This window comes from Elephas maximus, chromosome 6 (genome assembly GCF_024166365.1).
Source record: "Elephas maximus indicus isolate mEleMax1 chromosome 6, mEleMax1 primary haplotype, whole genome shotgun sequence".
Classification (NCBI taxonomy): domain Eukaryota; kingdom Metazoa; phylum Chordata; class Mammalia; order Proboscidea; family Elephantidae; genus Elephas; species Elephas maximus.
The window spans coordinates 40,444,942-40,463,693 of NC_064824.1; the positions used below are offsets into that span (position 1 = coordinate 40,444,942).

The 18,752-nt window shown below is 36.9% G+C and overlaps 1 protein-coding gene across 29 annotated transcripts in view; it reads right to left on the reverse strand.

Moving 5' to 3' along the window:
• The window catches only part of GTDC1 (glycosyltransferase like domain containing 1), a 513,355-nt gene that overhangs the window by 397,726 nt on the left and 96,877 nt on the right, over positions 1-18,752 (reverse strand). For 4 of the 29 annotated variants that reach the window (XM_049887139.1, XM_049887138.1, XM_049887137.1 and 1 more), the window contains one exon: positions 4,198-4,233. The exons of 24 other annotated variants lie outside the window; for them this stretch is intronic. The gene's annotated coding sequence lies outside the window, so the exon portion shown is untranslated. One more of the 29 variants, XM_049887141.1, reaches the window with a different exon arrangement.

An 18,752-nucleotide genomic window follows, 5' to 3' on the forward strand; every position in this document is an offset into this window, starting at 1 on the left:
GATAGAATCTAGAAATTTTTAAAAGCCCAGGTACTCAGTTTAGACAAGGGTTGAGTGAATCTGGGCCTACCAGATGTGGTAATGAGAGCTGTATCACTATTTTTAAATATCACAAGGGGGCATATTATTAGCTAGCCACTATTATAAGAAAAAGAGTCAGTATGGTAATAATAGGCTGGGATTTTAAAATCCTGAAGATGTTTAGGATTGAAACTTCTGCGTAAAGAAAAGGTACACACACACAACTGTGTACAATTTCTAGATGTTCCACTATTCTCCAAACCTTCTGCCAAGGAGGCACAGCCTTGGCCGTATCATTTGACAAACAAATTTCCACCGAATAAAAATAACCAGAAATAGCTTGAAGCTTCATGACTGGAGTAAGCACTGTGACTCTTATCTACTTAGTGGCCTTGTCTGTCACTATTATCTCTTTATCAACTGGATTTTCAAGGAGACATTCTGATTATATAAATATTTTGTCTAATGAAGCAGAGACCCTAGAGCCCAGACTTATTCTTTGCAAATTACCAAAAGCCACACTTTGCATTCTCATCATCTCTTAAGAAAAGATTCTCACACTTTGTAAATAGGTCAAAGAAAGTAAGGTTGCTTCCCATTGCCTTCAAGTTGACTCCGCAAAAGGAAAGTAAGGTTGCTTCCCGGTGCCTTCAACTTGACTCCGACTCTTAGTGACCCTATAGGGCAGAGCAGAGCTGCCCCATAGGGTTTCCAAGAAGCAGCTGGTGAATTCCAACTGCTGACCTTTTGGTTAGCAGCCAACCACTTAACCACTGCGTCACCAGGGCTCCAAGGTTGCTTAGGAGTTAATTAATTCCCCCCTACATCTCCATCCAGCATAAATACGTACCATATTTGGGACCATAAGTTTCTCTACTGGATTAATTAGCATTCGTAGTCAACAAACAGCCTTAGAGAGAGATAAACTCTTACACCCAGGTATGTAATATCCTATAGTTTATATAACAGTTGCTCAAATGCTGTTAGTGGAATTGAAGTAAAGGAATACTTTGATTCTTCTCATCATTCCTCTTGCTAAATATTCTGATGTCCCTTTCCCTGCCTTGTTCCCAAAGTTCACTTGCAAGAATTAAATTTAAAACATCAGATAAACGATTACTCATCGTTAAAAGTAATGCCTGCCAGAGTGCAACGTGTTACCTCTCCCAAGAGTACTTGTATGTTACAAGGGAGCAACAGGTGATGGTGAAATTTCAGCCATCTGCAAGGTAGATACAGAGAGTAGTCTGAGAATTAAAAGGACCTTTCTCAAGTCCTGAAAAAAATAGTTGTTACAGATTGAATTGTGTCACCCCAAAATATGTGTTGTAAATCCTAACCTCTATGCCTGTGGTTATAATCCCATTGGGGAATGGGTTGTCTTCGTTATGTTAATGAGGCAGGGTTAGTGCAGGGTGTATCCTAAGTCAATCTCTTGAGAGATATAAAAGAGATCAAATAAGCAAGCAGATGAGAGACGGGGGAAGAGAGATACCAAGCACATGAAGATCGCCCAGGAGCAGAAGCTCAGAAGAGAAAAGAACCTTCCTCCAAAGCTGACGGAGAGAGAAAGCCTTCCCCTAGAGCCGGCACCCTGAATTCGGACATCTAGCCTCCTAAACTGTGAGGAAATAAATTTCTGGTTGTTAAAGCCATCCAGCTGTGGTATTTCTGTTACAGCAGCACTACAGATCTAAGACAACGGTGTAAAGACTGCTACCTACTCTATTAGTACATAAAGCTAGCTTCGCTTTGAAGTATTAAAATGCCCTATCATATTTGAAAATAAATACAAAAAAGCTTGAAAACTGCATATTTTTGGATTCATCAATATCACTTCTAAGAATTAGTCCCAGAAATAAAAATCTTTATTAAAGTCTTTGCCCAAAATTTTAAATAATCAAAATACCAAAAAAAAAAAAAAAAACCAAACCCACTGCCATCGAGTCAATTCCGACTTACAGTGACCCTAGAGGATAGAGTAGAACTGCCCCATAGGGCTTCCAAGACTTTAAATCTTTACGGAAACAGACTGCCATATCTCTCTCCCACGGAGAGGCAGGTGGGTTCAAACCAACAACCTTTTGGTGAGCAGTTGAGTACTTTAACCACTGCACCACCAGGGCTCACCGAACAAAAAGGGATCTCTTATGATTAAAATGATTAATGATCAAAAATCGTTAGGAAGGAGAATATCTATTACCAAGGGAAAATATTCACAATACTACATGACTGCATGAAATGGATACACACACATAAACATATAAACATATAAACATATACACACATAAACATTAGAGAGAGAAAACATGTGCACCGGTAGACATATAATCATTTGCAGTGGAATTATGAGTTATTTTGTTTCTCTATTTGTGCTTTGGAAACCCTAGTGGCATAGTGGTTAAGTGCTACAGCTGCTAACCAAGAGGGCGGCAGTTTGAATCCACCAGGTGCTCCTTGGAAACTCTATCAGGCAGTTCTACTCTGTCCTGTAGGGTCGCTATGAGTCAGGATCGACTTGACAGCAGAGGGTTTGGTTTGGTTTTTTGTGCTTTATTTTATTCTTCAAGTTACCTTCCCTGAATATTTTTCAACTTGCAATTAAAAGAAACTATAAACGTTTTTCTTAATTTTAGGGAAGGAGGCCAAATTGTTTGAAATAACAAACTACTTCCCAGTTACTAAAGGCTGACTCCCCTCCAGGAACTGGCAAGTGGTTTTCATATTTTTCTAACTACTACTGCTATCAAGAAACTTATTAAAAAACTAATCGGCAAGGGTTAAAACTAATGGGGCTATAACTATTCACAAACATTATAATTTGGTTTTGCAAATACCGCTTGTCTAAATGCATGAAATAAAATTCTCAATTAATTAAAACACGTACTTGAATTATTTAGTAATTGTAAACAAATCAAGATCTTTATTTATATATAAGGAATCTGCAACTGGACTTTGACATTATGCACTAGAAACTAAGCCACTAGTTTGATAGTTTTTAATAGGAACATAGAGAAGTGTGCAAACTCAAAGTTTTAAGTTCGAGAAAATGTCAGGCTTAATCTAGGCTTTAAATAATTAGGTATGAGTCTTGAAATAAGGGGAAATATTTAATTAAGGTGAATGAAATTGGAAGGAATTAGTTTCACACTTAATTTTCAGAGTATCTTGTATTAAGAAAGCAGAAAAATGTTATTACGTAATCATCCATATGTGTTACATATGTTGCAAAAAACAAAGTGACTGATTGGATATTCAACTTAGAGAAGCACAACCTTACAAATGTAAAGACTATCTCCTCTCATAACCACTCGGATTCTTCCTATAGTCATACGCATACAAAATGTGGATGGATACAACGAAATATTACACAATTGCAATTCAGACTTGGCAAAGAAGTATTTTAAATAGAACCTCCAAGTTCTAGTACCATTTATAATTTCAAAACCACGCTTCACTTTCCAGTAATAAGAAATAATTCCATTTCTGAAACTGTTTTCCAGTGTAACCACTTCATAGCATTTTCTTTTAAAAACCATGGATTCTGAGAAACCTAACTTACAAATTTAGAAAGAAAATATTCTAGCGCCAAAAGTACGCAAGTAATGAGGAATTAACCTCCTGAAAACACGGAAGTATTAAGAAAAATTTGAAACATTAAGTGCAAAAACTACAGGCAAACCTATCATTTCACTTATTTAAAGGGACACGAAGAATATCCCTATCAATACAGAGCTTTCCATACTTGAAAATCAGCACTGATCTGATGTAAAAAAGAAACTCTAATCTTTGAAAAGCACCATGTGGCATTTTCAACTTTACTACCACTTTGCTGACTCCCTGTCCCAGAGCAGGCCACCTCCAACATTAGTACTCTGACCTTAGAGAAAACTGACAGATAAAGTTTATAGTGAGAAAAAATGAGTTTTTATGGGTTTCCAAAAGGGAATTCTTATGACACTAAAAGCTATATAATGATATTGACCTGATAACCAACTTTTTTACTGCCAAATTATGGACTTCAGATTTCTGGAGAAATATCCAAGTAAATTTGCAACAAAAAATAGGTTTGAGCTCATGACAGAGAGTCTAGAATCTCTTCTAAAACTTCAAAGACACATAAAATGATTTTTCAAATCAGGTCTTCTTTAAGGTTTTCAGTATCCCGATATTCACCTTTTACAATGGAACTGACCGACCTTGCTGACACACCTGTAAAAAAAAAAAATCAACGTAACTACTCATACCTTTCTGGAAAAATATAATTTCCAAGTCTGTTTCTAGTTTCCATCTTAAAGGAAAATGTACAATGTATGGCAAGTGGGATTATTTTCTTGTACAACTGTCTTCAGAAATCAATTAGAATATTCAAAATATTTCATTCTCACAAATGAAAATAAGTTGCTTACTGAAATGACAGTCTTCCATTTCACTGCTATAAAAATTAAGCTGGCATGGATAATAAAATTGTTTTCTGACTGAATATGCTTGGCATTCAAATATTCTAAAAAACAAATACTAATCCATAATTAGATTTCATGGGCGCAATCGATAGAAAACAGGATGTGTTTTTATTTTCTGAGAGCAATATTAATGATTTGATATCATAAAAGTTGTAACAACAATACCAAGGTTTGCATAACCCTATAAGCAGACGTGCACATGAATGTTCATTGTGGTTTTCAGCCTAATCTTTACTATTCATTCATTCAGCAAATATTTATTGTGCCTACTATGTGCCCATGTGGCACAAACAGTTTGTGCTCAGCTACTAACCTAAAGATTGGCATTTCAAACCTACCAGCAGTGCCATGGAAAAAAGGCCTGGCATTCTGTTTCAGTAATGATGATTGCCCAGAAAACCCTATTGAGCAGTTTTACTCTGGTGCACATAGTCACCATGAGTCAGAATCAACTCTGTGGCAATGTGTTTTTTGTTTTTTATGTGCCCATCATTGTTTTAGGTACTTGAAAACAAATCAGGCAACAAAACTAAAGGTCCTGTTACCATAAGAAATTTCTTTCTAGTTGAAGTAGAAAGACAATCATCGTGTCCGATGACAGCAGGTACTTTAAAGAAACATAACACAGGGTAATAGAAGCTAGGGGCTCTGAGGGTTGGAGTGGGTGAAGTGGTATTTTATATAGGGTTGTCAGAGAACGCCTCACTCGTGATGAGATGACATCTAAACAGAAGTCAGAAGAAGAGAGGGAGGGAGCTAGGCAGCAGGCACAGCAAGGCCCTGAGATGGAACCTGCTTGGCATGTCTGTCATAAGGAGGTCTATGTTACTGCAAAGTATAAACGATTTTGCTTTGCTCAACAAGCATTTATTGAGTGATTATATTCTAAAAATTACGCCAAGTGTTTTGAGATGTTAAGATGACCCAAATATAGTTTCTGGCCTCAGGCTTGGATATAATTGCAATACAAAGTAATAAATGTTGTAAAACATTTGAGCTGAGTTTAAAAGAGGAACCAACAGCAAATTCTACTTTAAGAAGATGAACCAGGAGCCCAGAAAATACACTGTGCCAAAAACCTAACAAAGAGTCCAGGAAATGTGGCAGATACTCTTGGCTCACTCAACACCCATTCAACCACATTCTCTCTTTCGCCTTTTCCTGGAACCAGGGTAAAATACTTGATTTCCCAGGTAGAAGGAGAAGAGGCATGTGTCATAGTTGTGCCAAAATGACGTAGGTAGAAGGAAGGCTCAAAACACACTCTATTGGGAGCCAGGATACTACTGTACAACCCTGGGTGAATCAACAGCCCCCAGGTTTTTTAGCTGACTGACCTCAGGCCTCTGATATCAGGCCCTCCTTCCAAGCCCTTCTGCCTGCAGCCTCCCTCATCATCTTCAACCTGAACTATACACCAGCCTTCTAACTGATCTCCCCCAAGTTCTAGCCTCAATCCCTGTCACTCCCGCAGACACACCATTATACCAAACACAGCAGACTCTTTGTCATTCTTCAAACATTCCACACACATTCCCACCTCCAAGCAATGCCTGTGCTGTTCCTTCTTCCTGAAATTTTTTCATCTTCACCACCTGTCAAATTCCAAATATTCAAGACCCCACTGAAATTTCATCCCATCCAAGTAGCCTCAGTCAATCACTTATACAACCTTCAACCAGCCAGAATTAACTACTCCCTCCTCTGCAGTACCACTAAACTTCGCTTATATCCCAATTAGAGAAGTATCACCATCCCACCTATACCATAGTTATATACCATATATGTTTGTTTCCCCAACCAGATTTTAATTTCTTGCAACAAAGTATATGCACAATTCAGGCATGTATCTATTCATAACCCAGTAAAGTGCTCTGCACACCACAGGCATGCAATTAACTTACTCTGAATCTCCTTCAATAGACTACAAACAGTCCTCATCTTATCGGTGGGGGGAAGGAGTATTCCTGTATTGAAAAGCATGGCACCATCACAAAGTGGACTGTTCAGCCACTACTGTTGCATTCAGCTATTCAAATAAGCTCTAAATCATTGAAGACATCACTGAATAAGGACAGAAAGACAGCAAAGAGTAAAGTATGGGTGCTTATTGGGCAGCATATAACAAAATTAAAGAGGAATGGGGAAATGCAAAGCAAAGAATTACCTATATTAAGAAGCATTACCAGTTGTTATGGAGTGAACTGTTTCCAAAAAGAGCTGCTGAAATCTAACCTGTGAACCTATGGATGGGATCTTGCTTGGAAATAGGGTATTTGAAGGTGTTACCAGTTACGTTAACATGAGGTCATACTGCAGTAGGGTGGGCCCTAATCCTATATGACTAGTATGCTTACAAAAGAGAAGAAAATACACAGAAACTAGAAGACAAAAGGAGGAAGCCATATGACAATGCAGCTGTAAACCAAGCAACACCTGGAGCTGCCAGAAGCTAGGAGTCAAGCACAGAATAGATTCTCCTTCATAATCTAAGAAATCAACATGACCAGCACCCTCAAGTCAGACTCACAGCCTCCAGAACTGTAAAACAGTAAATTTCTGTTCTTATAAGCCACCTAGTTTATATTTCACTACAGCAAGCCCAGGAAACTAAGATTCCAAAGGATACTAAAAGGATTTAACAGATATTTTACTAAATGCCTACTGTGGGTCAGATATTACACTAAACAAAGAAAAAAAAAAACCAAACCCACTGTCGTTGAGTCGATTCCAACTCATGTTACACTAAGCAGTGAGAATACAAAGGTGAAGACAGTGAGAGAGGGTTGAAATTTTAAACACAGTTTTTTTAAGTATAAAACACTGGCCTATAAAACAGTCCTTCTAAAAGTATAAACCAAAGAACAGCATAAGAGCCAAAAAAGACTACCAACACCCAATTTTGAGTCCAAATCTAGGAAACTATCTCGCCTAAATTGTGATTATGTAGGCACGCTCCCCGAGGAACGCTTGTGAATGTTAAAAGGGATTCCTTTATTCTCAGTGACTATAAACTGCTCAGATAGAAAATTTGAGTTCCAGACACTTGAATACATTTCCTGCTTTGAGATAAGTTCTATCCATGCACAGGTTGTTTTAGTAATTAAGGTACTAACACTGCTGCCATCATGAATGAAACGGGAGGAATTTATTAAAGTGGCACTACATAGGGGATGTTCCATGGGAGACAGTGAATAGTTAGTTGTTCACTTTGTCCTGTGAGGTCAAATTAACAGAACCACAAAACTAAACCCATTGCCACTGAGTCAATTCTGAATCGAAGACAGACTGGAAATATGACAAACGAGATTTAGGACAGACATTGGAAGACTTGTGAGACACCACTGACTCACACTACCAAGTTACACTGTGAGCCACTTCTGCAGATTTTGAATGAAGGAACAGACTGCTTTCTTCTAAGACAGGGGGCAAAGCAAGCAGATGGAAAGATGACCTGTTAAGGTTTCTTTTGAACATGCAATTCTATTGCACACAATCATTTCCTGGTGTGTTGAAAAATATGACACTATCACTCTAAGAATTAAAAGAAAGTATATACCCAAAATGCCATCTAAGGTAAAATCTGATTTAGTATGCCCTTAGTCATATAAAGATTCCAAGGATCTCAACGTACCTTCTTGTAAATCAGTATCAAAAATGTAAATTATCAAATAACCTTTTTGCCTTATGACTAAATAAATCCAAATTACCTATTTAACAAAAAACTCAGGTCTTCACATATGAGTACTACAAAATATCTTCATTTAATAATCTATATATAGAATTAAGATGAAATTTCATTTTTATTAACTCAGGGTATAACTTGTTTCCAACAGAAACAATGGTACTAAGATATTTTGAGGATTTCCCTATAATCCTTGTAACTAAATATCTTTTACTCAAGACAACTTTGGTATCTTTTCACTTAGCAAAACAATTCTACAAAATTTAGTCCACAACCCCTCACAAACTGAAAATATTACTTTATCATCTAAACATGTAAATGATGTAATACCAATATTAACAAATGTATTTCTTAGAGTTCATTCATTCAGTGATTCAATAAGTGTTTATTGAGAGTTTACATCTAGACATTGTACTAAGTGCAAAGACACCAAGAGTGACCCAATTATGGTCCCTGTCCTCAGTCAGAGAAACCTAAAATTCTAATACCAAAACACATGCACTAGGTGTCAAAGGAGACTCAACTGCAAGTTACTTCAAGAATATACACCAAGTAACCAGAAAGTACAAAGGTCCAAGCAACTATACGAAGGAACTGAGGAAGTACGTCAGGTAACTTTGGGATGGCTCACTCAACATTTCATTCCAACTTCCATCCTTCCCTACCTTCCTCCAAATTAGAAGCAGGAAAGCTAAAAGACTTTTTCTCTCCCCTAGAGGTGGTTTTATGGCACAGTTCTGGCCAATGAAATATAGATACAAGTCCCCATGAGCAGGCATTCCTTTATAAAAAGAGAAAAAGTCCCATGAGGAGAAGGCTTCTGAGTTCTCCTTTCATTTTTCTTTCTGCTTCAGAGTAAACACAATTTCTGAAGGTGCAAAAGTAATCTGTGAAATAAGAGGCAAAAGTCAAGCACTAAGAATGGTGGAGAAGGAAAACATTGCCTACATTTCTGCTGCCATCAGTCAGCTGTGAAATGCTTCCAGACTTCTTATGGCATGAGGCAAATAAAACCCTTACTCAGTTAAGTCATCAATAAGGTTTTCTACCATCTGGAACCAGAAGTGTTTTTATCATTAAAAGAAAGCTAAACCAAAAAGGCAATATTTTAGACTACCTATGGCTCCTCCTCCTTTCAATCAGACTATAGTCTTCCCTAGCTAGAAGGAATAAAAAAAAAAACTGAATTTGCATCTCTACAATTTTTGGTAGTTCAGATTAATAAAGATGTTCCAATTCATCCACAGAAATCCATTGCTGCACAGTCGCTGCAAGATTCTTTTTCTCTTATTAAATAAAACCTTCAGTCCACCAAACCTACAAAATAACATTTTTATAATTCGGTACATATCATTCACATATACCATATATCAAAACCAAACCCACTGCCATCCAGTCAATTCTGACTCTCAGTGACCTACAGGACAGAGTAGGACTGCCCCACAGGATGTCCCAGGCTGTAATTAGAATCAGAAAGGAAAAAAAGAGACGAACATGCTAAGCATTTCTCAAGCCGAAAGAACTGAAGAAAAAATCCAAGCCTCGAGTTCCCATATTGAGGGATTCTATCAGATCACTATGAATCAGAATCGACTCAAGAGCAACAGGTTTGATCTTGGATTTGGTTTATGGGCAGAATATTGAACGACACAAGAAGCATCAAAAGAAGATGGAAGGAATACACAGGGTCACTATACCAAAAAGAATTGGCTGACATTCAACTATCTCAGGAGGTAGCATATGATCCAGAGTACTGAAGGAAGAAGTCCAAGCTGCACTGAAGGCATTGGCAAAGTGCCTTCGTTTTGCTCCAGGAATTGACGGAATACCAACTGAAATGTTTCAAAAAAACAGAGCACTGGAGGTGCTCACTTGTCTATACCAACAAATTTGGAAGACAGCTACCTGGCCAACCAACTGGAAGAGATCCATATTTGTGCCCTGGAAGAAACCCATATTTGTGTCCATTCCAAAGAAAGGTGATCCAACAGAATGTGGAAATTTTTGAACAATATCATTAATATCACACACAAGTAAAATTTTGCTGAAGGTAACTAAAAAATCGTTGCAGCAGTATATTGACAGGGAATTGCCAGAAAGTCAAGCCAGATTCAGAAGAGGACGTAGAATAAGGGATATCACTGCAGATGTCAGATGGGTCTTGGCTGCAAGTAGAGAACACCAGTAAAATGTTTACCTGTGTTTTTTTGACTACGCAAAGGCATTTGACTATGTGGATCATAATAAATCACGAATAACATTGCAAAGAATAGGAATTCTGGAACACGTAATTGTGCTAATCAGAAGCCTGTACACAGACCAAGAGGCAGTTGTTCAAACAGAAAAAGGGGATACTGCCTGGTTTAAAATCAGGAAAGGTGTGCGTCAGGGTTGTATCCTTTCACCATACTTATTCAATCTGTATACTCAGCAAATAATCCTAGCAACTAAACTATATGAGGAAGAACATGGCATCAGGATTAGAGGAAGACTCATTAACAGCCTGGCATATGTAGATGACAGAATCTTGCTTGGGTAAAGTGAAGAGGACTTGAAGCACTTACTGATGAAGATCAAAAACTACAGATTGCACTTCGACATAAAGAAAACAAAAATCCTCACAACTGAATCAATCAGCAACATCATGATGAACTGAGAAAAGATTGAAGCTGTCAAGGATTTCATTTTACTCAGATCCATTACCAACACCCATAGTAGCAGCAGTTAAGAAATCAAAAGACGTGTTGCATTGGGCAAATCTGCTGCAAAGGACCTCTTTAAAGTGTTGAAAAGCAAAGACGTCACCTTGAAGACTAAGGTGCACCTGACCCAAGCCATGGTATTTTCAATCCCATCATATGCATATAAAAGCTGGACAACGAATAAGAAAGACCAAAGAAGAACTGACACCTTTGAATTGTGGCATTGGTGAAAAATATTGAATATACCATGGACTGCCAAAAGAATGAACAAATCTGTCTTGGAAGAAATAAAACCAGAATGCTCCTCAGAAGAAAGGATGGAGAGGCTGCGTCTTACATACTTTGGACGTGTCATCAGGAAGGATCAGTTCCTGAAGGAGGGCATCACGCTTGGTAAAGTACAGGGTCAGCAGAAAAGAGGAAGACCCTCAATGAGATGGACTGACATAGTGGCTGCAACAATGGGCTCAAGCATAACGATTGTGAGCATGGTCCAGGACCAGGCAGTGTTTCGTTCTGTGGTACACAGGGTTGCTGTGAGTCAGAACCAACTCGACAGCACCTAATAACAACAACATTGCATTGGGCAAACCTGCTGCAAAAAACCTCTTTAAAGCGTTCATAAGCAAAGATGTCATATTAAGGACTAAGCTGCACCTGGCCCAAGCTATGGTATTTTCAGTCGCTTCACATGCACGCAAAAGCTGGACAATCAATAAGAAAGATCAAAGAAAATTGATGCCTTTGAATTATGGCGTTGGTGAAGAATATCAAATACACCATGCACCGCCAGAAGAATGAAAAAATCTGTGCTCAAAGAAGTACAGCCAGAATGCTCCTTTGAAGCAAGGATGGCGAAACTTCGTCTCGTGTACTTTGGATATCTTATCAGAAGGGACCAGTCCCTGGAGAAGGACATCATCCTTGGTAAAGTAGAGGGTCAGCAAAAAAGAGGAAGACCCTCGATGAGATAGACTAATACAGTGGCTGCAACAATAGGCTCAAACATAGCAGTGACTGTGAGGATGGGACTGGGCAGTGTTTCGTTCTGTTGTACACAGGGTTGCTATGAGTTGGAACTGACTCGATGGCACCTAACAATCATAATCGACTCAACAGCAAAAGGTTTAATCTTTACAGAGAGCCCTGGTGGCACAGTGGTTAAGTGCTCAGCTACTAACCAAAAGTAGGCAGTTTGAACCCACCAGCGGCTCTAGGGGAGAAAAGACCTGGCCATCTGCTCCCCTAAAGATTACAGACTTGGAAACTATGGGTCAGTTCTAGTCTGTCCCGCAGGGTCACTATAAGTCAGAATTGACTCAATGGCAACAGTTTGGATTTTTTTTGTTTTTGGAATCTTTACAGAAGCTGACTATCTTTCTCCTGTGGAGGGAACAGTGGGTTCAAACTGCTGACCTTTTGGTTAGCAGCTGAGCACTTAACTACTGTGCTTCTTATGTAACATACAGTCAACCCTCCATATCCACGGGTTCCACATGCATGGATTCAACCAACTGCCGATCAAAAATATTCGGAAAAAAAAGAATGTACCAAAAAGCAAAACTTGATTTTGCCTTACACGAGCACTAGCTGAATCCACGTGAATGAAGTGATGTGCAGGCATTCCCTGCTGGAGCCTCCCGCCATTTCACAGATCCTCAGACTCTCTCCAGCACTCATTTGAGCATTGCTCACCTCATGTCTTGTTTGTTTGCTACTTGTGTTATGTGCACCTTTTGTTTCGGTGAAGAAATGGGTCCTAAAAAGCAGTTAAGTAGTCAAAGCATCCCTCATAGGGTAAGAAGGAGCATAAAGTGCTATTTCTCAATGAAAAAATAAAAATCTTAGATCTTTTGAAAAGTGGCATGTCGCTGCCAATATGAGTCCTAAGGTCGAACAAACTGAGCATTCGCACGATAAAGCAGAAAACCTTAAATTCGTGGAAGTGTTAGTGCTGCCCCATGAATGGTCTCTGTGGTTTGTGATAAAGTGCTTGCAAAGAATGAGAAAGCATTAAGTGTTAGGTCTAAACATTAACAACTATTTATATAGCATTTACATTTTATTAGGTATTATAAGTAATCTAATGATGATCTAAAGTGTAGGAAGGATATGTGTAGGTTATATGCAAATACTACCCCATTTTACAGAAGGGACTTAAAATTCGTGGATTTTGGTATCCACAAAGGACCTGGGGCCAATGTCCCACAGATACTGAGAGACGGCTGTACACATATACACAAGTAACTGAAGTTAGGAAGAAAGGGGAAAAGAGGCAAGAAGAAAATGGAGACAGAGAAGGAGAGAGGACCTAACTTATTGGATGTGTAAACTATGTTTTTCAATTTTGTGGACACTTTTTACAAAGTAGCTTCAGAATAAAAGACCACAAGACAGCAGTATTTTAAAAATAGGGAGAACCCTCCAACCTGAAATCAGGGTTCTGTTTCTGAAGAGTTTTTAAACTTGAAAAATGCACATGCCAACAAATATTTTGTTTTCAATTTATGATTAGCATGATTATATTATTTGTGATATTCCATCCATCTCTAGTAATTTCCCCAAGGTAATAATCTCCCTCTATGTAAATTTCTCTTTGACAAATTTTAAATGTGCATTGTTCTTGGGATAATTTTTATTGCAGAGGGCTGAAAAGATTCATTAATTTCAATCGCCATCAACTGCATACACCACATATACTTTTTTCTGCTTTTCTTGTTCAAATATATTTTACTGTGGTCATTCAAAGGAAAATTACACATTCCAATAACATTCTGAGTCCCTCTTAGTTACCCTTTTAGTGGTTCAGGCTAATGATAGAGTAAAGAATTGTGTTCACAGGCTCTCTTCTCTCTCTCTTTCCATTTGGTAGAATTTCAGCTTCAAATCTCTTGTGCCAAAAAAGCAATGGGTAATGTCTAATGCTCTTCTCTAACAGGGGCTGACTTTGGAGGGAAGGGGAATGGAAGTTCAAAGAAATCACCCTCATTTCCAGCTGACAAAGAATCTCAACATACAGGATAAGCAATCCTAAAATAGAACTATGGAACCACAATAACTTTATGGGGGGAAAAACACACAAGGAAAAAATTATAAATTTTTCAACTATCTCTGCGCACGGGTAATGGTTAAAGGGTAAAATTAATGAACGTTCTAGCCCTAATTTCTCACTGTGAACAAACGGCTGTATATTCAGAAAACCTGGAGCTTATATACTTCTCAATATTATTCATAGATGAAGGCTACTCCCATAAAATAGATAAAAGCTACATTCTCTTCTTCATAAGGCTGAAATAAGGATAATCTGTGTAAATGTTTTCCTATTGCCAGATAACATAAATGCTTTCATTTTAAAAGCAGCATTCAAAGACAACCTAGGACAATTCATATGAACTTAAAAAGAGTATTCAGAAAATGACAAGTCTCCCTTGTTTATAATATCATCTCGACTTCTATTTCATCTGCAGTTATCTTTTTAAAACAAACATTTCTGGGGTCCTTACATGATATGAAGTCCTTTTGCTCAGGCCCATTTTTATTTGGTTATCTTTTTAGGTGCACTAAAGATTGAGTTTACAATAAACTGAACAGACAGCCTACAAAAGGCTTTTAGAACTATACCATATGGTCCAGGGAAGGGAACAATCTGGACGATCCCCATTTCAATCTGCAAGCTTGTCCACCTCTATAACACATTATACCACTGTAATAAAATATTAAGATGGAAACGTAAAAGCGAAAATAGGCTATCTTTAGCATTACCAGGCAACCACACTTCCGAAAATTTCCTGATAAACTTCATAAACATTTGCCTTAATTTATATTCTGAGATTTTAGTATGCAACACCAGGCATACAAACCTAGGCCACTATTCACTAGAAACAATATTTCGGCAGGGATATGTGTGGGTATTCAACTTATGCTTCAGAAATTTGGAAGGGAAAAAAAAAAAAACACTTTTACAGGGGGCATGTTGGCAGAGGCTGATATAACAGATGACACATTCTTGGAAATCAAATAAAAGCGATAGGGAAATACCCATTGTTGCCTGGTGAAGGCCTAATCACATGGACACAGCTGGAACCAGTGTAGATCATTCATTAATAAAATTGTATTGTAGTAGCCACTTTTTGATGCATTTCAACTGCTGTCATAGCCAAATCCCTGCATTTCTTTGTTTAATGTTAGTAAGGTTGTTTTAATGGGAAATATAAGGAGATTTAGGGCAGAGGGATAAAAATCCTGTTCCCATGCTAAAAATGGGAATACCTCCAAAAGCTAAATGTCACTTTACCTTGCAATCTACTTAGACTCTCAGCAGCTAAAATATGCAAAGTAAACCTGAAAAAGGAGAACTCATACTATGGATAAAAAGTGAGCAGTGCAAGATGCCACAGAAAACACATGAAATACTTGTGAAAGTATTCCACAGAATGATAATATAAGATATGGGTGAAAAATTAAAATGTATGGATAATTGGAGGGGAGGGAATCAAACAACTGAATTAACACGTCCCCTTTCATGCAATACTCTCTACTGAATTTTCACACTAAAGTATGTTCCACAGGTTTAAGGGAAGATTACTCGTATTTTTCATCATATAAACTTAGAAATCTCTATTTGTTATCACATCCTATGAATATCTGATATCAAATAATATATTCAAATCACCTACCCAGGAGTTATGTTTGAAACCTCTGTGAATATTTGAATAAAATAAAATATTAGTTATAATTACAAACTTGGCACTTTATAAAATAAAATTCCAACTAAAATAATAAACGGTATTTATGCAATTTTGCCATTATTCCTTAATAACTTTATTTTCCATGTTTCTACAAATGTAATGATTAAATTACTATATCACAATTCTTTGAAAATCATATTTCAAACTATAAAGATGTAATAGCTTAGACGCACGTTCTGAATTAAACAAACTATAGAATTCATTGCCTACAAAAATGAAAACTCAACAGCATTTAACAAGAAACTGCTCAAACATTACAGCTCTTAAATATGTATTACCTATGCCTCTGTGTATAATTAGGATAAACAAGAAAATAAGACAATTCATGCTGCAATTTCTAACGCACTAAAAGATACATCTCTACTCTAGAAGAGATGAAGGGCTTAATTGCAAGAAAAAAATTATACCGCTTCAGAAAATGTATTTAAAGTCAGTAGATAGTATTTAATATAAAATAAACATTATTTAATATACTTGGACATACAAAGAGTTTTTTGCCTGTATTATCTTTAATCACCAATTCTAATATTATCAAGACCTTGGCACAGGGGGTTTAAGACAGTCATGAACTTAACTGGACCAAGAAAAAAAAAAATTTCAATGGCATCCCGTCTCAAAAGTGTCATAATTCAAAAGCTTAAAATGTTGACCTAAGGGCTTGATGACCATAACTTACCAGTAATTCCATCCAGATTCATTTCAGCAGCTCTACAGAAAAAGTCACTTAAACACAAGTTTAAAAAGACAGCACTGAGGGAATGGGGAATTATTACATGTGCATTACATATACAAAACGATGTGTTTGTTTTGTTACAGTAATGAGCCAATATGTTACTGAACGTCTTGAGAATGAGGGACGATAACAGGTGTGTTTATTTAGTGCATACTTTTGATATCTCTGTTACAAATTCTTTTAATGATTTTAAAGCATTTTCTAAATTAAAAATAAATCTGTGGGAAAAAATAACTGCTTTATTGCACAATTTTACATTAATGAATCTCTAATAGATATATTCCCCAGTTTACACGGCAGCAAAAGTGTTTCACATTAATAATTCTAACACTTTTTAGTCACATTTGGTACACTGTTACAAAAATACACGCATGTTTCTTCCCAAAGTAATTTTCTTACTGCCAAAAATCATGGACAATTTTTAAAAGTTAGCCAAATAATATCAATAGCCTCCTAAAAAACCATATTCTGTCTATTTTATTTTTATCTTGATTACAAAAAAAAAAACTACTTTTAAAATGGATCACTCAAAAGTAAATTATTTTTTGATAACAGAACAGAAACATACTTCCATTTTGAGACACAGTCTACAAAATTTCATAGAATGCTTACTCATTGTGAAAATCTAGTGTCCCACCCAAATCATCTTCATCTAAAAATCATAATATCACATTTTCATATTCTTCCTAATAGTAGGTCACTGACTATAATTCAGTGAGAATTGGGAAACTTAAAAACACTTCTGTATTTTACCTTGCGTCTTGATTTCAAAGGGCCAAAATTTTAAATGCACATTCTTTTTTTGAATATAAGTTCACTTTCCTATCTGGCAACACTAATCAAAAAATCTGAAAATGAGTATTCAACCTCTAAAAGATAGGAACCAACTGTGAACTTTAGACAAAAACAGAAAACAATGGCAAACTCTTTGGTCTCAACAAATGATATCTTAACATAAAAATCCATAAAATACAAGCAACAGCACTCAAAAGTTCAGTTCAGATAACAAACTGTGAAGCAGACAATACTCCAACCATACAAAAATACTATGTCAACACGACCAAAGTAAGCAACATTCAGAAGGGCTTTGTGAAAAGTTCTGGCAAAAATTTAACTATGAAAGAAATTTCAAAGAAAGCTAGAAAAGGCAAATTTAATACAAGTTTCTGTAAGGAACAATGGCATTTACTCAGTATGGAAGTGGTGAGGAGAATGTAGTTCCTATTTAAGAAAATGTATATTTTTTAATGATGGTGGTCTGTGTGAAGAAAAAGGAACACAAAAGGGAAAAGAATTGGTCTAAATAAGAAAGACTAAGGCTGCTTGCCTTCAGTGATGCTGTGAGGGTAGACCCTCTGCCTTATGAAAACCACTGCCAGAACCAAGCTACACAAAACATTTTGGCTGCCAGTCTGTAACAGTGCCAAGCTGTTTTTTATTTTTGTGCTAGACTCCCTCAATCGAGACAGTGTGAGATTGTCACTTTGATGCACACTGAGAACAAAGAATAATATAGTATGTGGGGGAGGGCATTTTTTGCCCCTTTAAAGTCAGGTTAGCATTTTGTTTTCTTTGACAGGTCTTGAAAAGACCCAAGAAACAAAAGTTATGTTGAAGAATGCACCAATTGCCTCAAGAAATTAGCGTGAGTACAATATTGTTGACAGTTTAAAAAGCCATGTGAGAGATTAACATTTTTAAAAATCAGACTTAAAAGGGATCCCAGTCATCTCGTTACCTGTTTAAGAGGACAGAGAGCAAGAAAGACATGATTCACAATCATGTAATCTTATTTAAAATCAGAAAGGATTAAGAAAGGCTGCAAAATCTGTCAAAAAAATAAAAGTATAATTTTGAGGATACTATTCAGAGGCAACCGTGACAGCTGCTATTCTGACCTTGATTTCCCCAAAATTAAATAATCTGATTAAAAGATTATAACATTAGAATCTGAGTATTTTATGCCTTCACAGGCAAAGAAGTGATAAATGAGCAAATATGTTTGAAGGATTGAAACACAAATCATCTAGAAAGTTGTCACAGACACAAACAGGAAGACTGACTCTTTTATTCAGTTCTGTACTACAAGCAAAGTTAACACAAATGAGAAAGCCAAGTGTATGCTGTTGCAAGCTTCGACTAAATATACTACCTGAATCTGGTAACTACAAACACCAGTAAGTTATTAGCTCGTAGAGGTATGACCTTTTTCTTTTTGATGCACAAGATAAGTACAGGCAGAGGTCCTTTTTCAACAAACCAAATGAAAAGAAAGAATGAACTGTGACAAGACCAGGTCCCATGCCGGCATATTTTACACTAAGCCCAGTATCATCTGGAAGAAGTATGCTTCTCTTTGCCAATCAGGGGAAGAAAAAAGTTGTGAAACTAGTACAGCGT